The following is a 24,875-nucleotide window of genomic DNA, read 5'->3' as shown; positions in this document are numbered from 1 at the left end:
GTCCCTATAATCATTCAATAAGATATTTTTGTTTATTTATATGAGGCACTTGGAATGACATAAATGAATTGACTAAGATAGCGTCAGTTTCTATCTTCCATCAGGAATCTGTATAAAACTACTATAGTCAAGGACCTAAAACGCAAATGTAGGATGTAAGATAAATAGCAGTGTTAATAAATAGTAATGAAGGCAAAGAAATATACTTTAATATTTGATTTTGTAAAATATATTGATAATCACATCTATTGATAACCATGGCTGGACACATAGATATAAAGATGACTGTTGCGGAATGGCTCATCTCTTTATTCAATTGTAAGTGTGGTGGAAAACTCTATAATTATTTATTTTGATAAATATTAACATTAGTGAGAGGTACAAAATTCTCTGAAAACACAGAAAAGAATGTCCATGAAATGTATACATGTTTTTACCTCATGGAGAAGGTTGGAGAAATGACAAACAGGGAATGAGCACTGTTATGGACTGAATGTTTGTGTCTCCCCAAAATTCATATGCTGAAGCTGTAATCCCCAAAGTGATGGTATTAGGAGCTGGGGGCTTTGGGAGATCATCAGGTTTAGAAGGGCTCATAAGGGTAAGTTCCTCAGAATGGAATTAGTGCCCTTGTCAGAAGAGACGAGAGAATTTTGTTCTCTTGTTCTCTCCCTCTCTCTTTCTCTCTCTCTCCATAAGGTGAGTATATAGCAAGAAGGTGGCTGTCTGCAAACCAGGAAGAGGGCTCTCACCAGATACCAAATTTGCTGGCACCTTGATCTTGGACCTTCCAGCCTCCAAAACTGAGAAACAAATGTCAGTTACACAAGCCACCGAGTTTATGGTATTTTGTTATAACACCTCAAGCCAAATGAAACTAGAACAATTGCCAAGCATTCTAATAACTTCTATTCCATGTGTGTGTCTGTCTTTGTGTATGTGCGTGTATAACAATTTCCATATTAGCATGTGTAACAAATTCCATTTTAGTATGTGTTTCTGGATCTGTGTGTTCTTCATGAACTTCATGAACTCTATATAAAGGTACTGTTTGATTAAGAAAAGGCTTTCCTAAAAAATTTTGTGGAGATGGCCTTGAAATTTGGATTGTATTTCTACATGAGAAGCAGTTAATTTCTATTCGATTAATTTTATAAACTAAATCCAAATTTTATTATTATATATATATATAAATGGCTTACAATGAGTATAGTACAATAAATTAGAGCAATAAAAATCAAAAGAAATTAAGGATTTTAATAGTGAATGTCAAATATTTTATAATAGGCTGAAATCTTCTCTTAGAAGACATTTTTTTTTACCTTTCCCTAAATACATGGGTATGAAATTCAATGCAGAATTCAACTCTTAAAAACTGACTTCTACATAATGTAACATTTTATACAACTATCAAGCTTACATTTGGATAATCCTATACTTTCCTTTCCTTTCTCTATGTTTAAAATATTTTTGAGTAACTGGAAAATGCAATGTATAACTAAATAAAAGTCTTAAGGATGGTTAGGGAAAGTATGTTTAAAATAATAATTTATATAGAGCATAAGTCATGGTTAATATCAAATATCGACTTTGCTGGGGTATGTTGTCTGGATGTTTGATTGAACACTAGTCTATTTATTGCTATGAAGGATTTTTGTAGAAATGATAAAAAATCAAAGATGAAAAATCAGTTCATTTTAAGTAAATTACCCTGGAGGATGTAGGTGAGCCCCATTCAATGGGATGAAGACCTTAAGAGTACAATTGGAGGTTTCTCAGGAAGGAAGAAAATTTTCCTCAAGCCTTCAGCATAGAAATCTTCCTGAGTTTCCAGCTTGCCTGATGGATTTCATACTTGCCAGCCCCAGTAATTATGTGAACCAATTCCTCTATCTATAAACACACACAAATATACGTTAATAGTATCATATACATAATATATTAATATGTTAATTTGGATCAAGGTGAATATAGTGGCATTGAACAGGACATACTGAGAAACACTTAAGTGGCCACGTCTGTACCTATGTGCATATATACTGAAATTTGGGACAGGTTTTCATGAAGATTAAAGGAAGAATTTGCAAGAAAAACCAGTTTGGCTGGGTAGAATAATTTATTATTGCCATTAAACATATATATTTACTTTTTTATATGTTTATTTATTTTGAGAGAAAGAGAGACAGACAGCAGGGGAGGGGCAGAGAGAGAGGGAGAGAGGATTCCACATAGGCTCTGCACTGTCAGCCCAGAGCCTAAGGCAGAGCTCAATTGAAAGAAACCAATCGTGAGATCATGACCTGAGCTGCAGTCCAGAGTCTGACACTCAACCGACTGTTGGTTGAGCCAGGTGCCCCTAAACTTGCACATTTTCATGTAAGTCCCATGAAAATCTAACAATTTGTGTTTATGACTTTTAAATATTAAATGGAATTTGATTAAAAATTTTATATAATGAGATTTTGCCTCAGTTTATGTTAGAAAATGCGTTTTATATTAAATTTATTTATCTTTCCTGCATTTTCCAAGGTCAGTGACTAAGCAATGACTTTTCCCAGTGATAACAAAAAATGCCTCTAACCTTTGTTATTTCTTGAAGTGCAGAAAAATGTCAAACCAAGAGATATAGCGCTTCACAATAGACTTTTCAAAATGAGGGTGCATATATCAAATCAAATTTTATCTTTAATGTTCTATATAATAGGCCATTTTAATCAAAATAAATGATTTGCTATATCATATTTTTCATAATATAGCTTTTCAAAACAAACCTTTCTTATTTAATTATTAAAGAGAATAATCATTTTGAAATAAAATGTATCTACATCATATTATGAATTTAAGGAAACTGCAGGTTTCATCATTATGTGAATCTGTTTGCCTATTTACATCATTTCAAACCAATGTTAATGAGCATTATATAATTTAGGCCTATACGTTTTGGGTAATTTTTGTTAAAAGTGTGTGTCATATGGGGCACCTGCGTGGCTCAGTCAAGTTAGCATCTGACTTTGGCTCAGGTCATGATTTCATGGTTTGTGGGTTCAGTCTCCGGGTTGGGCTCTGTGCTGACAGCTCAGAGCCTGGAGCATGCTTCTGATTGTGTCTCTCTCTGCCCCTCCCCTGCTTATGCTCTGTCTCTCTCTGTCTCTCAAAAATGAATAAATGTTAAAAAAAACTGTAAATAAAAGTCAACTTGGGTAATATAAAAAATATTAATTGTATAATAAAAGACATAGAATCAAATCTAATCATGTTTCCTTCTTTTGTCAACGTACTTATTACCCCAAGATGTTTGAGCAAGATTGGAAGAGACACTGAGATTCTGCAGCTACTAAAATTATTTTCCTAGCAAATAGACCACAGTACATTTTTGCTTGGGGTGCAATTAGAGAGAAAGAAAAAGAACAATAACAGAACAAATTTATAAGTGCAACAGTCATCTGTTCCAAGCCTACATGGACAGATAGACAGAAGTCCAATCAGTGGTGTTCCAAACACTCCCTCCTCTTCACACCTCTCCCTCAAAAAAATACCTAATAGGAACAGAGAATCAGGAGCAAGTAGCCAGATGCAGAATGGCTTCTAGACTAGTTTATCCAAATCTTTTTTCGTCAACCTACACAATCCAAAAATAATACATCAAAATTAGAAAAATACTGATTGTTTTTGTTATCATAAATGGACCTGGGATCAACTACCCACCCCACTGCAATCTTATCTTCCATTGCTTCCAAAGCAGGTTACATAGTCTATATTCCCAAATTCCTGTTCATGTTCCCAGAGTATATGTTCTCAATGTCTAGGCATCCATTCTTGAGGATGGATATGGCTGCTGACAGATAAGATCTTGGTGAGCTATCCTGGTCCATGACAGGACTTCATTGCTCTTAGGTTTTCCCTAGGCTTATTCTAAGAAAATTAAAAGTGTCTGTTCAGGACCCAGAGTATCAAGGAGACAGAGAGCTTGCCTTACTTCCCCAAGGCTCCCACTGTTAACAGAGATTCCTTGCTATTAATTTCTGCCCACAAGAAATCTGTCTATTCCTGACTTGCCTTTCTTTTCAAAGACAATCACATTAGCAGTAGGTGCCAGATTGTTCTGATATTTAATTATTATTCAAAAATATCATATATAAAAAAGTCACTAAATAGTGAAAAATATTTCTGATGTAGCAAATATTCCTAAGCAAAACATTCAAAATAAAACCCCAAATAATACAGCATCTTCTAGTCTGACAGTTTGACACTATTTATTTTCTTCCTTTTGCTTATATGAAATAATTACAAAAAGAGTTATAGGAATACATACAAACAAGTATGAATAAAGAGGTAAATAATTAGCTACTTCTTAATCATATACCACTACTCTTGGCTTCCACGTTAACATGAGAAAGAGTAAAGATCATTTCAGGTTCTTGACAAGATGAAGTTCCCTCTCTCTCTCTCTCTCTCTCTCTCTCTCTCTCTGTCTCCATACCCAGGCTCGTAGCCTCACCTCAACAAAATGGCTGACATAATTTGCACTAAACCTGCCCAGATCTAAATCTTTGTCTTGTGTCATTCACCATAAGGTGTCCCAAACCCAAGTGTGTTACCCCCTTTCAGTCTCTAAATCCCATATTCCACCTCACAGTCTACTCATGAACTCCACAAAAACTTTCAGCCATAGTCTCTGGAATCACTCCATCTGCAGCACAATCTCTAGGCTTTGTTTCTCCTATTATTCTCACATCACCTTTTTGTACTAATTGACACAAAACTTTTTTTTTTTTCACAAAGATGTTGACAAGTGGCTCATTCTCTCTCTCTCTCTCTCTCTCTCTCTCTCTCTCTCTCTTTTTTTTAATGTTTATTTGTGTGTCTGCGAGAGAGGCAGAGCATGAGTGGGGGAAAGGCAGAAAGAGAGGGAGACACAGAATCTGAAGCAGGCTCTAGGCTCTGAGCTGTCAGCACAGAGCCCAACACGGGGCTCAAACTCACAAACTGCGAGATCATGACCTGAGCCAAAGTCAGTGGCTCAACCAATTGAGACACCTAGGAGCCCCAAACAATTGACTCATTCTAATATAACTCCCTAATTCATTGTAATTCCACTTTTCACATGGCTGAAAATTTCAGTACTTTGAGTTCTCCTAGCTTGGAAATTTCATGGTCTTAGAATTGAAATATAATTTTATTATAGTATAGTTATATAATGATACATATTGTTATTATCATATACCATTATAATAATATGTATCATTATATAAGTGTATTGTAGTATAATTACATACTATGATTTTTATAATAATTCCTCTAATTATTTTGTTCTCCAGTCTGCCTCAGCCACATAGTTGCATGATCATACAATAGACCTTAGCTAGGATGGGTGCCATCCTCTCTTATTACCACCTCCTTTCTTTCCTAAATTTGTTCCATAACTTTGTATAGTAATCTGACTCCAGCTATTCTTCAACTACCCCAGTACCTAAAATCTATTGTTCCTACTTTGTTGAACTATCTCTCTCCCCTTTTCCCTACTTTCTTTCCCAGAGTGCATATTGCATTACTATTATGGCTTTCTTGTGCATTTCTTCAATTTCCTTGTCCTTTCTCTCCCCCACCATACTTTCTAGAATCATCGCCAACTGGTTAAATCCAACTTACTCTTCATGCCATATGTGTGAGATAATACTCTCTCTTTCCCCCTACAGATTCATTATTCTCTTGTTTCTCCTTGATCTGTCACAGAAGATTAGCCTCTGTGGGCTGCTTCATCTGAGCTGCCTGCTTTCTGGTTTCCTATTGGGATCAACTCATGGAATGAAATAGGGGGAGATTGGAGTGGGGGGGAGACATACTTAAGGTACTTATTTTTCTGGCTTGATTCCTTTCAGGCCGTGGGTTTGAGGGGTTGCTCATTCTCTAGCTAAGCTTCAGTCCCTATTGTGTGTCTTTCACACCTTCAGCTTTAATCCTCTCCATGTTTTTAGTTTATCTCTGAACCATGATTCATTTATTGGGCATCTGCTTTCTAGTTTTCGTTCTTTGGTGATCTTATCCATTTTCAAGACTTTTAATTTCAATTCTATCTATGATAATGAATGTCAACTTTTGATTTGCAGTACAGACTTGTCCCTTAAATTTCAGAACCCATGTATAATAACCTACTCACCTTTTGCACTGAGATGTCTGATAATTTTTCATTTCCTCTCACTGTTCCCCTCACTCATTATTTTTAGTCTCAATCTTCTCTTTGTCCATTCCACCTCTTGCTGTCCCTAAGTATGTCAAACTTGTTTCTGCCACAGAGACTTTGAACTTGTCACACCATCTACCTGGATAACTATTTCCTGGATATATGCTTGCTCACATACTGTCTTCAAGTTCATTGCTTACAAATCACTTATTCAGGAGGCCTTCTTCACTACCGTCTGGAAAGAAAAAACATCCCCTCACCCCAGCCTCTTCCTATGTCTCTGATTTTGTTCAAAAAATTTGTTCCATAATTCATATCACTACTTAACACATGTATTTATTTGTGTTTGGTCTATTGCTTTCTCACTGTTGTATTTCCAGTGCCTAGAATAGAGTCTAGCATATAATATGTGCTTAATAAATATTTGCTGAAAGAATTAATGAGCAATGATAAACACAATATAGCCATATATGTATATATATTCTACACTCTATATGTTCATAAAATAATTTTAAGGGTATACTCATGTTTTTTTTAATATTATCACAAGGCATAGTACCTATAGTGTAAATGGTGTACTATTAATACTCATCAGATACCTTTCAGGACTGTGATGTTGAGGAATATGTCTTTCTTACAAATAGAAACAACTTGCTGTTCCAACAACCTTGTACTTTACATGAGATAGAAATTATTTCTTATGGGCACCAGGGTAGCTTATTTGGTTGAGCATCCAACTCCTGGTTTTGGGTCAGGTCATGATATCAGGGTCATGGGATCAAGCCCTGTGCCTGGCTCTGTGCTGAGTGTGGAGCCTGCTAAGATTCTCTCTCTCTCTCTCTCTCTCTCTCTCTCTCTCCCTCCCTCCCTCCCTCCCTCCCTCCCTCCCTCTCCTTCTGCCCCTCTCCCCTGCTCACACTCATTCTCTTTCTCTCTCTAAATAAAAAAATAAAGAAAGAAAGGAAAAAAAGGAATGATTTCTTCTCCACAATAGATCTCTTATGTCTTACTATGTATTTGAATAAACATAGCCCTTTTTATTGGAGACTAGAAAATTACATTCAATATAAATGGCTAAAATGCTGATTAAAAAAACCCCACAATGATTGAAAATATATTAGACTCCAGTACACTTCTAGGCTGTTCTGAAATTTTTGCATCATTATTTTTACTTAAATATTTGTTTAATTTATCCTAATATGGCTCATAGATTTTATAAAGTATATAGATATTTGTTTAGATCATAATGCCTTCCTTCATAATATCAATAAATACACATATGAGAGAGGCATATCTTCATTATGGTGTTTCTAAAAGCCTATACAATTTAAGAGACAATAATACATCCTTAAGACACATTGTAGCAGAAGCAAAATACCAGGCAATCTTCCTAGAATAAACCAGTGGTATGTTGTCAATGCCATTAATTTACTTACTAAAATTAGGCTTTTAATACACTATTTTGTGCAGAATGTATTTCACGATCCAAAATACTTTTCTGCAGTTGCTTAATAATGTGTGTAGGTTAATCAGTCAGTCCCAATTTTATGTCTGGAGATATTTTTAATTTATAGGTCATTGTAAACAAAAGAGGCAAGAGTTGGAAAGTTATCTTATACATACTTTAAAGGATCAAAGAAGAATAGCCAAAAAAGCATTTTCCTTGATCAAACACATAAAAGTACTGTTAAATAATCAATATATCATGTAAAGCTATTACATAAAATTATTAGTAATTTTTAAAATCTAAGAGTCACATATTAGATATAAGACTAAATTTTCCTCAGGCAGCCAATCTTTTCTCCAGATGTATGTTAGGCATTTGCTTCCTCTAGACAAAAACCAAAAATTATTTATCCCCCTCAGTCCCTGGTAAACAATGGGGCAACCATAGCATCTGCTATCAACCAAACCTCCTCCTTGTCTTACAAACATTCTGCTTTGCCCCTGAAATCAATATTCACAACATTTCAATGGTTTGAAATGAGCAGTGTTTGAGACAGACTGTGGTATATCCATAGAGTTGAATGGTACATTGTAATAAAAATGAAAGAAAATATATAAAAAAGAGCAGGTATTCTCACAGACCATATATTCATAACTCCAGGACAGGCAATGTTAAGCTATGGTGGTAGAATTCAGAACAGTGGTTCTCTTGTGAGGTCAGAGAAGAGGATTGATTGGAAAGTGATTAAAAGGCTGTGTTCTGGGTGATCAGAATGTTCTATAACTTGATCAGGTTGGTGGTTGCTTAATGAGCTGTTTACTTACATTTGTTATAAGCAAATTACACCTCAATCAGACAAGAAAACAAGTGAGAAGTTTGCCTGCTTTACCCCCTGGTGATCTGAAGATTGGAGAGTTACTGTTCCTCTTTACATTGTGTGAGATAAGCAGTGAAGGCTAGGAAGGCATCTAGTACTTACAGGCATCGTTACAGGACATTAAAATATTTTATCATGATTTCTAGGGGATGAAATATATTAAATGTGAACATTTTCAAATGCTTAACCCTCAAAATAGATCATCTATAAGAAAAGAAATGTTAAAAGACTGATCTCATGAAAACCTGAACTTACTTTACTATAACACAGTTTTATGAGATGTGTGTGAATGTTCTTCCTATGAAAGGTGAACTATATTATTCTGATCATAAATGAATAAGATCACAGAGAAACTCAATCTAGTCAATTTTGTTTTTTAAAAAATTTTGTCTTATATTAAGTGTACATCAGAGTTTTGTTTTGTTTTCCTTTTTCGGGCAAAAGCAAGAAGAAATGAAGGCAAACTGTATCAGCATAGTGACTGGTCTGTTATTAAAAGAGTTTTGTTCAATATAGATCCACATAATCTCTGCAACCTAGACAATGAAATATATTATACTGTAACTAACTTATAAAAGTTAAAATAAGCACAGCTAATGGGGCACGTGGGTGGCTCAGTTGGTTGAGTGTCCGACTTTGGCTTAGGTCATGATCTCGTGTTCTCAAGTTTGAGCCCCATGTCAGGCTCTGTGCTGACAGCTCAGAGCCTGGAGCCTGCTTCAGATTATGTGTCTCCCTCTCTCTCTCTACCCCTCCCCTGCTCGTGCTCTCTCTCACTTTCAAAAATAAATAATAAAACATTAAAAAAAATAAACACAGCTAAGGATCAGTTGTATTGCATATTTCCCCCATATACTTGGTTATTAATTAATGATGGCAAATCCCCTCTTACTATGGTTTTTTTTTTTATGTCATGATGATGACACTAAACACAACCAGAACATTATGAGGTGCTGCAAAATGGATAATATGCCAGGCTATAGGGTAATTTGAAGATTTACAACATCCCTTAGCAATACCTATCCATTAAGGTGAAGGAAAATATAGAACTATGGAGATTAAAGAGTATTTCACTTGTTAAATATATGGATTCTAAAATCAGGCCAGGACACTGTTTAAAGGTTTATTGGAAAAACATGTATTTGCTTAAGTGTAAGGAACCTTGAGAGAGGTAGGTAATTAATTTGTACCAACTTTTTATTCAATTTAACTATACCCATTACATGACTAAAAATGTGGAACAAAGGATTTCAGGCTGTTTTGTTTATTGACAAAAAATACAAATAAGGGATTTTTTTATTTACTTGCTCATTAAATGTATGTTACTCTTTCATATTATATTGATATTTAGAATATGACTGTACTAAAGTTTTTGTAACCTGTTCTTGGACTGCATGAATCTGTCTTATTACTAATATCCTTGGGTTTAGTCCAAAAGAGCAAAGTCTTATAAAGAATGCATTTCAGTGAAGAATAACTGTGGCTATCATCCTTTAAAAGTTTCAAATGTAAATGAAACAAATTTTTTTATCCCTATAGGTGACTTATAGTACTTACTGACATTTTAGCAATATCAGGGCTCATTTTGATTTTTTTTTTATGTACAGGAAAATAATCTTATTCATTAGACTTTATACCATTCCAGAATACCAGAGGAACTTTGGTAACAGAATAGACTTCATTTTAACAGATTTTCTATTCATACTCAAATTAGGTTATACTTGTCTGTTTTGCTGCCACATTGGATAGTATCTGCCTCCACTGGCAAGCAACTGGATGGGTTTAATGTTTGATTTTTAAAACATCGCCAGCTAATTTTGAGAAATAATGCATTACATTTTTAAAGTATTTTTTCTCTGCATGCACTATTCCATTTCCCTTCTAAATCCTGTTATATTTTCCTTTCAGATAAAAAGATTTAGAGAAACTTAGAATTAGCTATAGTAGAGGAGTAGAGTGAGTTTTTTGTATGATAACATTTAAAATACAAGAAATTTCTCTGATGACAGTACATCACTACTTTAGGGATTAAGCACAAAAAAAGAACTTATAAACAAATTAGTATATTTTTGCATACTTAGATCTTTCTCTGTGTTCACTGTATCTTACAAACACAAAAGTAGGAATTATTTCCTCAAGCTACAAAGCTGAAAGGAATTTTTAATATGAACCTTATAGTAAGAGAAATAATGGTGTTTTGTCAAGTATGCTTCTAGCCTCATACTTCATTCATTCCTTAAATTATTTTACATATACATTCTCTTAAGAAATATGGGTAGTAAATATGATTCAATTTGATAGGTAAGGACTGTTTTTCACCGAGATGCAAGAAAATTGTCGTTGTTGACAGTAATTAGGTAAAGAGTTTTTCAAATTATATACTAACTAATGTATTTGAATGTTTAGAATAATGCTTGACACATAGCATTCATGGAGCACAGCTATTTTAAAATATGACTTCAAGCTATAATCTATCAAGAGGTACCTTTAGTAATTGTTATTTTTTTAAATTTCTTGTTTAAATGAACATCAAAAAATTTATTTGAATATAGCTTTTTTATTGGTCAATATATTGTAACTTTACATGTGGCATAATTTGTAGGCTATCTGCTCTTTAGAACCTGCCACTATCTCTCTGTGTTAGATATCATCTGGATATCTTCTTAATACCTTTGAATTTTACATTTGACCCTGCCAACATAATTTAGGCTATGATTAACTACAGTTGGCTCACAGGGTACATCTACCTTTGGAAGCGAAAGTCAGTTGGCATGAAAATGTAATACAGAAAGAGTTAATTTGCCTTCCTGTGCCCAGTTACTTCTTACTGGGGACATTACTGGGGCTCTGCACTGGAAAACAGTACCAAATAAATACTAAATCAATCAATCTATTGATGAATCAAAACCAACAAGGAATGTTGGCTTCAATTTATCTTCTTGGAAATTGGATTAGAGAACCTATTTCAGAGCCAAAGCAGAGTATGTCACAACAGCCCTAGCAACCAAAATTCTGAGAAAAGACTGTTATACTGACAAAGCGTAAATGCATTATCACCCTATCAGTGCAGGGAAGATCACATTATTATTTTTTCTAGTGCTACAAATACCTGGCATAGTAAAGTTAGCAAATGCTTTCAAGGTCAGACTAAAGACATTTGAGTGTCAGAGATTTAGTTTTTTACCCAATATTCTGCTTTCTGACAGCATATAATTTGTTTACAACTGTGAAATATATAAAAAATTTATATTAGAGGTAAATAATACCAGAAGAGTTAAAGGGGTGTTACTTGTTTGATCGATGTTTCAGGTTACTAGCTCAATGTTGCATTTGTGGATCTCTGAAAGAACACCTATAAAGTTTGGCTCAAACAATACATACATTTTTAACTCATCACATTTTACCTACTTTTAACTGTGAGAGAGCTGATGTTTCCCTATAGAACTTGAATTCAGTTTCATCCAAAAGAAGAAAAAGCATCCTGGAAAATTCAATGTCATGCTAATTAACTAATGAACTAGATTCATTAATTTTTTTTCATCTTTGGAGAACATGAGGGATCCATTGATATAGTTTATCACTTTAAACTTGCAGTAGCATAAAATATATTTTAAAAAGTAACTACCAAAAAGTAGAGCAATAGGGAATGCTAAAGAGACATTAAAGTAGTAATATCTTAATAGATCAAGTTCATGTGGAAAAGATAATTTATATATACAATCAGGTCTATTTAAAGGAGGGGAAAAAAGTGGTGTGTGTGTGTGCGTGTACATACAAACTAAGGGAAACAGGCACACATTTTTTTGCAGCTGTGTGACAAAATTATCCCCGGTGCACAGTGTCTAGCTCAAGCAGAGGGATATAAAGGCAACCCTAGAAAATGTTCTTTCTTGCACTGCTATCTACATATGTTTGCTACTTTGTCAGAATTCACTCTTCCCCTTTCTAGGACTAACACCTTTCCGCTTTTTCTTTTTCTTTTTCTTTTGTTTTAATTTCCATCCCAAGTGTTTAATATGTTCATTGATGTATTGCCTGCATTTTCAAACCTCTTTTTTGAGTATTTCAGGTATTGGCAGGTAGGTTTTGAAATCTGGGGTTTTAAATGGAGCTAAGAATCACACGAATTCATTTTATGAGAAATAGCTCTAACCTAGAACTTAGATAAAATTTGTTTCTTTTCCATCATCTTTCAGTGAAGAGAATGAACAACTTGCTCTTTGTCCTTATCAAATACCAATATACTTCTCTGGGAGAGTAAGCTTAATGTTTGATCTTTGACTCTCTTAGATTGAGGAGTATAATGTGCCCAAGGTTAAGCTATGATCTGGACAGCTCTCCATTTATCACAGATACATCTGGATCATTTCTCCTTTGTTTTCCCAAATCATTTTCTTGCAAAGCATATTCATTTTTCTGATATGAGACATGGATGTATATTTCAGGTATTAAAATATTTGAAAATAATTAGTTTACTAATATTATCTGACTTGCAGAATGTCTTTTATATTTTACTTCTATATATATCTAATGAGGAGTTTTACTTATTCAGCACATTCTTAGATCAGTGAAATAAATGAAATTCAGTTTTATCATAAACAGCTAACATATATTTATAAATGTAATTTTTAAGTCAATTTTTTTCTAATACTCAGGCAAAATTGTAAACACATTGATGTTTTTAAAGATACATATCTAAAAATTATGATAAACCACAATGTACAAAATATGAAAATTATTTGACATAAATTATATACTGATAACAAGAGTCTGTGTATTTTCTTGCATTGTGTAATAATAAAATCAGTATTCATCAGGTTCAGCTATTCAGGATAGCAAAATCTATATTCATATTTAAATTAAAAATTCATGAGTTCAAAAAGCATTGTTATCTATTATAAAACAATGAATGAGAAAGCACACATGATAAATGAATACTTCTTAAATCCCTGATTTTATTGTGGGTACATTAAATAATGCCAAAGGAAAACAAAAATAGTCAGATATTAGAGAGAGGATAAAAATCAGAACAAATAAAGACATTCCAAAATTTTATACTTTCATCTCATAAAATAAAATCAAGAAAAAATAATATTTGAAACTCTCAGAAAATATATTAACTACATAAATATTAAACAATTGTTTGAAAATACTTAAATATTTAGGTGGAATAAATGTAGTACAAGGAAATATTCTTCAATCATTCCAGATAGAACAAATTAAATGATGATGTACATCAATAATATCTGATCAACACTTCAGTAATTGATACTGTGGCACTTCCAACACAATTATAATGTAGATGAGCACTTCCTAAAAAATAGTTATGCTGCAACTAAGTCTTCCAATCAGAGTTGACAAGAAAAGCATCAATGTTCATCTTGCACAACAGTCATTTTGCTGATGAAAACACTAAGACTAAAACAGTTAAGTATGTTCCAAAAAATGTGATCAAGCAATTGAAGGAGAAAGTTTGCATTTAACCCTATGCCTTTTGATACCGAGATCAATGCACTAATTACTAATGCATAGAATGCATGCTTATTAAGCATCAGTTGAGTGTTGAACACTGTGGCAAGTTTAGGAGAACTAGTCGTGAAGTGGATATCCATGTTCTCCTACCTCATTATGCTTCCTCTAGTTTACCTCATCACGTAGGGAGGTAAGCAGGAACTCAAGATATGCTACAATAAGTTACATCTTAATGGGAGAAGAACAGCATGTTTTCATATCAACTAAGAGTAATATCCAGCCTGATATCAAAGAGAAATGTGGGGTGTTTTAGTGAAGATTGGTTGGACAAAGTGCTGTAAAGTGAATCCTGCAGTTTTGGCATTAGTCACAAAAGGCAAGCACAACCTATGTTCCTGGCCTGCATACCATCCTGGGTGTAAGAGATAACCCAAAGTTTGAAGAATTTAAGAGTTCAGTTTAATAGCTGTCCTTTGCCTCCTTCCCTTTTTCTTAGACAGCTTTTCTTAGACAGCTTCAATCCAAGATTGAGGTGAAATAGAGAGGAGAGAAGGGGGGGATAAGAAGAAAGATAACTGACAGAAAGACCTTCACATGCAGAACTCCAGCACACTTGCCATGTTCCTGGTTGGCTGTTTGTAAGTATTTTTCACAACTTGACTTATTCTGGATCTCCATTTTTTATCTGCCACTCTTTAAAATTTTTCAAAAGAGAGAGAGGTACTCAATTCTGAATCCACCAGGTTTAATAAGATATAGACAAAGTTTTCCAGAAGTTTCTCCAGAAGACCTTCCCACTTGGAGAAACTTGAGTGAGGACACTCCCTTGCCTACTGTCTATAGGAGGGAAAAATGAACCAGACAAATTTTCACTACTGAATTCTGTGCCCAGCACAAGAGATTCTATTCATAAGCTCTTTTATATATTCAAACTGGATGATAAGAAATGGTTTTCTAAACTATTTCTTAGTAGTTTGACAGTTCCTCGGTATGTTAAACATGAAGTTATTATATAGCCAATATTCTATTCCAAGTTATGTACCCAAAAGGTAGACGGCATATGCCCATCCATACAAAAACATATAAATGAATGTTCATAGAAAAATAATAGTCAAAAAGCAGAAACAATCTAAATGTCCATCAATGATGAATGGTTAAGCCAACTGCTGGTATATATGTAGAATGGGATATTATTTGGCAGTAAAATGAAATGGAATAGTGGTACATGTCACAACATGAATGAACCTCAAAAACATTATGTTAAGTGAAAAAAACAGACAAAAGTGTCACATATTGTGTGCTTCTTGAATTTGTGTGAAATGTCAAGAGTAGGTAAATTTCTTAAAAAAAGAAAAAAGTGGAAGGACTAGAAGATGAAGACTGCCAATGGGTTTGGTGTTTCTGTTGGGGAAATGATAATGTTCTAAAATTAGATTGTAGTGATGCTTGCACAACTCTGTAAATATCCTAACAGCCAACTAATTTTACACTTTATTGGCAAACTTAATGGCATGTGAATTATATTTTAATATATTTTTTAAAATTATTACACACTCGTTGTAAGTCCTTCATAAGTCATCTTGCACCTTGTTTGGGATTAGGGGTTACTTTATACCAATTGTTCTTAGGTTTGAGAACAATTCCCAAGGTAAAACATTTATTTTAACATATTTACAATTTTACTCTGTCTTCGGTCACAAGTAACTGAAGACGGTTTATAAGAATACACACAATACAAAGAGAACATACATGTTTGATGGAATCAGGGTCAAATATAAAATTAGAAAAGTAATAGGTCAGGAAAAAGAATAACGTTTAGGAATGCAAGCCATAGAGCTCTGTAAAATTTGTATAAAATTTCGAAACCCTAAATATATAAACATTAGTTATAAGGAGTTTACTAAGCATCTCCACCACCAAAACAAGTAGGAAATAGTTTAAAAAATTAAGTTTCTAAATATTAAAACAAATCTAATTTTCAAGAGATGCAGGACTTTTTTTCCAGTACAGACAACTGAAAAATTTTTCTCCCAAGTGGATTCTATAAGATGCAGACTAATGCAGCTTTAACTTCATTAAAACAATGAGGAAAACAAAAACAAACAAAAAACCCAACCTCCTATTGTTCATTTTTTTTTTTTATAATAGCCCTTAATGTTAGGTAAAGGTATACCCTGGATTCCATTACAAAAAAAAAATGAGCCCAATAAAGAAACTAAAGTATTCTGTTCTCTAATTTTCTGGCTCGGTCCATGGTTTCAAGTTTAAATTGGGTAAAAGTAGAAGCATTACATCCAAAGTGGCTAAAACATGTGCCATGTTATTTAAGTGGGTTTTTCATTGAACAGCAGAAAATTTCAAAATCATGTCCTCTGAAAAGAATATATTTTTTGTTGCCTTTCATGGAAGAGCCCTGTGGATTGCTAATTAATTAAAAAAACCAGTAGTATAAATGTAAGAAACCCTAAATACATCAACCAGGTTCCCAACAGAAGACCCATTTCACATTTATTTTGGGCAATTTTTAGAAACTTTAGTAAGGAACCACTCATAAAACCCTGGGAGTGTAGGAAAACCACAGTTTTGGAAAAGCAGAAGCAGTTCAGTATTCTGGGAGCTAGAAATTATAGGGTTCTTATCACCTCTAGTTCCTCAGGGGGCAAATACAGGAAGCAATTATCACAATCCAGACAGATCGAGGGAGGGTGGGGGAGGGTGGTTTGAAGGGGCTGTGACCTCAGGTCAAGGGAAACTACCAGTTGAGACAATCCCACAATGAGAAAGTTAGGGGAATAAGAACCCAGGCATTATTCTTCTCCTGTGCATTGATTTCCTGCCCCACTGGTTATACCCAACCAGAAGCCAGAGCACAGGGAAGACCATTGATATTTTGGAACACCTATAGATCAACCTGCTGGGTACCAGTCAGGGTAGAAAATGATTAAAAATGGATTAAAACGTGTATCACTACCCAAAATACATATCTAAAAGGCAGAATACCTAACATACTAGGAAGGTCACCCCTGTTACCAAACTTACCTTAAATTGTGGGCTCATTTTTATTTGCAGTCTCCATTGTATTTCCTTGAGAAATGTGTATGTTGTACCATCCAAAGACTGTCCTTTGAGTAATCAGTTTTACTACAGAAATTTTTAAAAGACTGAAAGAAACAATATTTAAGGTGACGGTCATCAACAATTGAGCAGCATTGTTGCCAGAAAACTGAGTTGGTAGGCTTTAGATGAGAAACTAATGGAATGAAATATTTAGTTTGTAAATGGCAACAGGACGTTTAAAATCATTCCAGCATGAAACTACAAATGTTCTCTACCTACTCCCCTAATGTACTATTTTAACCAAATTACTCTGATGGACATTTGGTGAGGTCAGAAGCAGATCAAGAAAGAGGAACTGGAAAAAGTATTATAGTTTGTTATTCACTGTTCTCTTGGAGAAAACACAGCATAGCCACTTGGCCACTCAAGGGAACTGCTTGGTTCCTCATGAGGCAGAGGGAGAAAGAATTCTGGCCAACAGCATTTATTGTGGTTTCCATAGGAAGGAATGTTTAGGATTAGCTAGTTACAATTTCTTGAGCCTATGGGCTGTCTCAGATTATCTAATATTTATACCCTTGGGCAGTTTAGGAGTGATGTATGAGTGGAAGACCTGTGAAGAGAGGTAATCAGGATGTGAACCTGGCCTCTAGCCAGGGTCTCAAAATTGGTCAAGATGAGATTTTTTTTTTCCAAGTTATATCTTCCTACTTCCTAAAACTAAAAGTAAGAGGAAGAAGGAGGGGGAGGAGAAAATTTACACATTCAATAGTAAGACCATCATATCACCTCATTTTCTCTATCAGATAAATCCATTGTGGATCCTTTATTGTAATGCTGTTTTATTATTTTTATTATAATGTAATTTTTGATGTCACATAATGATATAAATTGATCACCAAAAATATGTCCCTTTTATTGATACATCAAAATTATCTCTCCCATACCTTATTCCAATACCTTGTTAGAGCCAGTGACTATAATAAGGTAGAAATAATATTCTTACTTCTAATTGTTGAATTGAAATGAATATTTTATCATCAGATATAAAAATAATGATAATAGTTGATTGATTATTGTAGGCCAAGCACTGAGCAGAGTGTTTTACTTATGTTTCTTATGAACTTGTAGGAACTATTTGAGGTGAAATCTGGGGCATAAAATAGTATATTACACAAAACCATTGAATTACAAATAACAGTGAGATTTGAAATAGACCTTCTGCCTTTAGTGCTCATGCACATAAGCCCTTATGTTAGCTTAAGGAATTATTTATGTTTATAAGCCCATTATAAATACTTTGAAATTCCAAAAGTATAGATATATTTTTCTGATTTTTCACTTACTATGAATATAAGAAACAGTAATGTAGTAATTATGACTAATAATGTGGGTATTTTATGGATATATTGAACCAAAGAAGCAATGGTTATTTCCCACAGAAAACGATCTGCTTCTCAGTTAGTTTACAAAGGCTTGGGCAGAGCAGAGACCACTGTGAGAAGCTTTTAAGCATTCTGATGTATTATTTAAATAATATTATGTCATTTGCATTGTTACATCTTCTGTGACTTTTAAGAAAATAATGGCAATCAAAATATCCAAAAGAAGAATATAGATGCATATATATGGTCTCTTCACTAAAATGATGACAATTTAATGAAATTAGAGAAATACACCAGCAAGAGTTTTGTATAAAAGCAGGTGCTCTCCTCATTCCTCATTAATTATAGTTATTTCACGCAAATATTCTAATTCATTTTATAAATATTTTAGAATGGATAGGAATTTTTCAGAGCAGTTTATATTTGTATGTTGCTTGGAAAGATAAAAGTCATTATTTTGATTTTTTTTTCATGATACAACACACTAAATCCTACCTGGTGGTGTGCAGATGTTTTTAAAAAGTATCTGTGGGTACTTAATCTACAACTAGGGGTATATTTAAATACTTCACAAGTATTGTGCTGTAAGTCTGGCACAGACTGGGCTTTGAAGTACAAGACTACACCTAGCAAATGATTCAGTATATGCCAAGATAATTTTGAGGAAGTAAATCATAACAAGTCATATACTTTCCTACCATCTCTTGTTTCTGTGGTGCCTTTATCTAATGTGATATAAAGATCCATCCCACTTCTGTTCTACTTCTAACTGTTCTCTCTTCTGATTAATGGCATACTTGGATAAAACTACTGACTTGGGAAGGTTGGAGGAAGTGCCACTCTGTATAAAGTATGCAGTCATTTTTGTACAAGTGAGAACATTTTACTCTCCTCACCATAGGCTTTAAAGCTATGAATACTGAAGGCATTTCTGTAATATATGTGCTTCTTAACAGCATCTCGCTTTAGCCATAGTGAACAATTTTCCTTCATTTAACTCAGGGAAATTAGTTTATGAAGAATGTGAATGACTTCTTACACACACCAAGAAGGACAGAGAGGGGATAACTAGCAGTTAGTAACAGGAAATGATACAGTTAGGAGGAAAAAATGAGTGATGTATATGAGGATGACCACTTTCCTCATCCTTTGACAAATATTCAAAAGGCTTTCTGTGTTTTATATTAGTGTCTATCTAATGGGATTTAAAATACTTAATGATTCATAACTATTTTGCCTTACTTTGTAAAGTACCTCTGCATAAAGTATCACAAATAATCCTCACAATTATTCTAGGTACCCCTATATTTTATAAACAAAGATTTTTAAGTCATTAGGTAGATATCCGTAAGTTATGTCCAATATTTCATATACTGGGTTGAGGGTTTCCTTCCCTGCCCTATTCTCATTTTAAAACACTCAATGGAATAAACTATAAGTGGATATGAATTACTTTACCAATCCCTGAATATCATAACCTTTCAAAAATATCTCTTCCATTTGAGAAATAATTAATCAGAATTAATGAGCATGAAAATAAAATCCCTGAGGCTGAAGTCTCATAGGAAGATAAGTGGACCTTCACTGCCTGATTTTGTAAAGATTCTCCCAATTCTTTGGTCCAACGCTAGCAGAGCCGTTCTTTAATAAGGTCAGTAGCATTTGTGTATATGTGGAGGCAGTAGGTGAGGTCACATATCACATACTCTATTTGTTCAAGAACTCAGGTAATCCTTGTTTCATTTGACATGGCATACTCTAGCACAGAGTAGCTCTTTCCAGAAGACATAGCTGCTGAAATACATTGTTGATGATAAATAATGTTTTGTTTGAGTGTATATACATGGGAGAATAAAAATAACTTTGGATTATTGGCCTTCTAAGATGTTTGTGAAACTGATTATTCTAGATTTCTAATTGTTGCCATTATTTGGAAATGTATCCAATTTTATTTGTATTTTATCATTGGTTTAATTATTTTGTAAGTAATTTTTAGTTTTTCTTTGGAAGTTCAGAAGAATTTTCTATATTTATGTTGTATTGCCTGAATATTTCTTCATCTGTAATTAAGTTAGGCAGGCCCGTTTCTTCATCTGTAATTTAGTTAAGCAGGCCATGTAGTTTGCTCTATTTTCTGAAATGGGATGTATATTTACCTCTAGACTTCTTTCCAGTATATATAATTCCTTTGCCTGTCACCAAGGAATTGTGCCAATCTCTTGGTAGATACGACATCTTCACCTGAGCAAGTAATTACATACCTACGTCCACACACATGCTCAGACACACAGACAGACTGATAGATAAATTGATCTAGACTTTTGAGATCACTATGTGATAAAATATATATTTTCCTTTATAGTAATGATTCTCTCATGATTGACTTTTTATTTTATTTGTTTATTAGTGTGTGTGTGTGTGTGTGTGTGTGTGTGTATATATATATGTTCATGGATGCAAAGTAATACATTTGTTTTGCTTTTACAAATACTGAAATTTTTACCTGAAGTAATGTCCAGTTTTGTTTATATCTTTTAGTCCAAAACCAGCAATATTTCTGAGTCAAGTGATTAAAAGGTGTGATAAACCTGATTCATCAGTTTTCCAAAGCACATTGATATATTTTCTGGCAAATATATCTAGATATATTCCTCTCCAGACACACTGCACATACTTGAACTTAACAACTCCTTGAGAGCACTGAATAACAACATCTTAATGTTTTCCCAAATTGATAATCAACAAATGTACTTAAATTTCTATTTGTATTTAATAATTTTCTGGTGAAGTTGAAAATTCATATATTTTGAAGTATCCATGCATTAAGTCCTACATAAAATAAAATGTTTATATGTATGCTATTTAACTCATATAATTTTAAAGATAACTCACAAGTTCTATTATGCAAAGAGAAACATTCACTGAGATGAGTATTCACAATTTCATATTTATTTCTGTGTTGTAAGAATCCTGTCAAACATAGAATATATTCCTTTAGCTCCCAACATTTTCTTACCATGTATGTAGAAGGTCAGGAAGAGAATAATTAAAATATGCAGCTACCTATCATCTTAAAATAATTTACAGGCCCTTCTAATACTTTTGGAATGGAAAGTATCCGAAGTAAAGGCTCTCAAATTATATGAACGGATAGTTTTTAAGTGAAAATGACCACCAGTAGTACATTTTTGTATCTTACATTTTATTAATATTTTCAGTACCAACATTTTCTCTCCCCTCTTCATTTTCTGAATGGTCACAGGTTTTAAAAACATTTCTAGACCCTTTTGTGATCCACTTGCTACGTGAATGGAAGCTTGAAAGAATTGCTGCTATGACCACCCAAGCTTCTTTCAAATTTCTGAGGACAAGCCTTCCTGTGTAATTCGGTGTTTGATATTCAGATTGTTCTATTCCTACAAGACAACACTTTGATCGCTTCCAGAAAAACTGGTAAGTATAACTGACAAAAAAAGTATGTATTGTCTTAATATTTATGTGTATGCTTAAAAATGGTTTTTCTGAAAATAAATGGTAACTCTCTAGCCCTTAATATTTATGCACTTTAAACATGGATTTTAAATTATTTCCTTATGGAACATCTTTATTTCAGATTTGAAAAGTTCTGGGAAGAAGAGAGGCAAAAATAACTAATAATCTTATTTTAGAAATTACAGTGGAATTTGATGGCATATCAGATTTAATCTTTTTTTCTTTTTTTTTTTGTTTCAAGTTTTTATTTAAATTCAGAATAGTTAACATATAGTGTAGTATTGGTTTCAGTGGTAGAATTTAGTGATTTATCACTTACATATAATACCCAGTGCTCATCACAGCAAGCGCCCTCCTTAATACCCATCACTCATTTAGCCCATCCTCAGATATAATCATATATTAGCCCCTCCATAAGAGATGTATTAAATACTGGCATATGACAATGACATTAATGGATGTAATGTGAAATCCATTTTTTGTAGTATTTATTGTTCAGAGAATATATATATCTATTATATTATGCTTTTTAAAGTAAATTGTGAGCTTATGTTACACATCTGTACATTTTTAGAGACTTGTTTTTAGGGAAATTGGAACTCCCTCCAATCACACAGTGTGAGATCTCAGCTGCTTTTAAAGGCAATCAAGTTGGGTGCCTGGGTGGCTTAGTCAGTTAAGCAACTGACCTCGGCTCAAGTCATGATCTCACAGTTCATGGGTCCAAGCCCCACATCAGGCTCTGTGCTGACAGCTTGGAGCCTGGAGCCTGCTTTGGATTCTGTGTCTCCCTCTCTCTGCCCCTCCCCAACATGTGCCCTCTCTCTCTCTCTCTCTCTCTCAAAAATAAATAAAATGTAAGAAAAAAATTTTAAAAAATTAAAAAAATAAAGGCAATCAAGAAACTTATATGGTATCATGATGTTAATCAGTAATGAACTTTTGATGTAGAGCACTAATTATTTGTCTTACAAAAGAAATTTATGGGAGCAAACACATCAATAATTTTGATAGTTAAAATAATAATTAGCTGTTATTACTGTTGCTGATTGGATGGTAATCACAATAAATGAGTCCTCAAATTTTGATTTTCCTAACAGAATAGAATCTATATAATTTTCTCTGTCATAGAAATGGATATATCAAGTCTTGGATAAATAATGAGGTATCTCATTTACCAACTGCAACAGCCTCTGTTCGTAAAATATCACAACAGTGTCTTTCTGTTCACATAGTCTTCTGAAATGTGAACTTGTCTCTCTCTCATCAAGAAGTGGAGTAGTGTGTATCACTCCCTGAATCTGACCAATAAGATAAGGCAGAAGTAATGATGTTGGACCAGTAGTGAGATCAATCTTTAAATGGCCTAGTAATTTGCATATTCTACAAACCCTATAGGAAGTGCAATTATCTTGAGACAGACATTCCATTAAGAAAAAAATAAAAAGTAAAAACAAAACAAAACAAACAAACAAAAGCCCAAATTTGGAAATGAGATGAAATACAAAAGAAGAGAACAAAAGTACTAAATGTGTAAGAAATGGATCCACCAGTTCCAGGCACTCCATTTTCTGCCATCTGGACAGGAACTACTAACTGGTTTTTCCACAAAATCATGAACAAATGATTTTTTTTTAATTTTAAGCCACTAAAACGTGGCTAGTCAGTTATGAAGACATCTAAAACACCCATGCTCACTTGGAAGAAACACAAAACATAATGAAAATATAGGTGATTGAATTCTATAAATAATAGTAGATTACAAGTAAAATTAGACTGTGTAATGTACTTCCGTCAATTATTAAAAAAAATTAACTTATTTTTGAAAGAGAGAGAGAAAGAGAGAGAGGGTAGGGGAAGGGCAGAGAGAGGAGAGAGAGGAGAGAGAGAATTCCAAGCAAGCTCGCTCTGTCAGCTCAGAGCCCAGTGCAAGGCTGGAATTCACAAAGGGCTCCAACTCACGAACCATGAGATCATGACATGGGTTGAAATCAAGAGTCAGATGCTTAACTGACTGAGCCACCCAGGGGCCCCAGCTCAATTATTTATTAACTACTTATTATGGTTTTCTTTTCAAGAACCGTCCTTTCCCAACTGAGGATGTCAACATTATCGCTGTCCTATAGTCCTTTTTGTAGGTAAATGACACAGGATAGTCAATAATACAATCAATGCTACAGTGATTGTATTAAAGGTTATACAGAGCTAGATAATAAGAATCTTTTTTGTGAGATTTTCATTGATTCTAGGAATGAAGAAATTTATCTTTTTGAAATGGATATGACTGAGGACCAGGTGATCCTTGGGTTGCCAGTGGATATTAAGGCCAACATGTGGAAAAGGCCTGTCTAAGAATTAATTTTTAAAATATATAAATCAAAGTGAATCAAAGTGAACAGAAAAAGACAGGCAACTAATGACATCTTTTGAACTCCAGGGCCCAGTCATGCCTTAAGCAAGAGCTTTCCCTTTCATTTCACAGATATGTTAGCAGCAAGATATGTTTTTTCCTTGAACTACTTAGATTTGGTTTTCTGTTACTGAAACTCCACATCCTGACTAACCAATATGGAATGTTGTGGGATCTTGGAGACGGAAAGGATTTATAACAGAGATCCTGCCTATCATGAATTTAGTATGAAGTTAATTTTGGATTGGAAATAGCCTCAATATTCACTTAAAAAGCAATTGTTGAGCATTTATTGTGTGCAAAATGTGTGTATTAGACATATAGTGGTACACATACATGTCCTTCTACCATATATGTTCTTAAGAAACTAACAATAAGTTGAGACATTTTATGTTTTTAGGTAATAAAAAATTTATGGCTTCCAATTTGAGATTTTGGGGATAAAACAGAGCCATTTACTACCAGGAGTTCCCATGGGAGCATATAGTTGTTAAACACTGGGAAATAAATTAGAAGAACCCTTTCCTCATCCTCTCCTCGTGTCTAGTCTATTT

General features: G+C 33.8%; 1 long non-coding RNA gene across 6 annotated transcripts in view; it reads left to right on the top strand.

The window, feature by feature from the left end:
• Positions 1–24,875, top strand: part of LOC128314489 (uncharacterized) — a 362,097-nt gene that overhangs the window by 165,743 nt on the left and 171,479 nt on the right. For 5 of the 6 annotated variants that reach the window (XR_008296207.1, XR_008296209.1, XR_008296197.1 and 2 more), the window contains exon 4: positions 21,701–21,872. This is a non-coding gene — a long non-coding RNA (uncharacterized LOC128314489). Of the gene's footprint in view, positions 1–21,681; positions 21,873–24,875 lie in introns of all 6 variants that reach the window. The other variant, XR_008296196.1, reaches the window with a different exon arrangement.

Source organism: Acinonyx jubatus, chromosome A1 (genome assembly GCF_027475565.1).
Source record: "Acinonyx jubatus isolate Ajub_Pintada_27869175 chromosome A1, VMU_Ajub_asm_v1.0, whole genome shotgun sequence".
Classification (NCBI taxonomy): domain Eukaryota; kingdom Metazoa; phylum Chordata; class Mammalia; order Carnivora; family Felidae; genus Acinonyx; species Acinonyx jubatus.
Note: the sequence above shows the minus strand (reverse complement) of the source record. Positions and strands in the feature narration are given on the sequence as shown.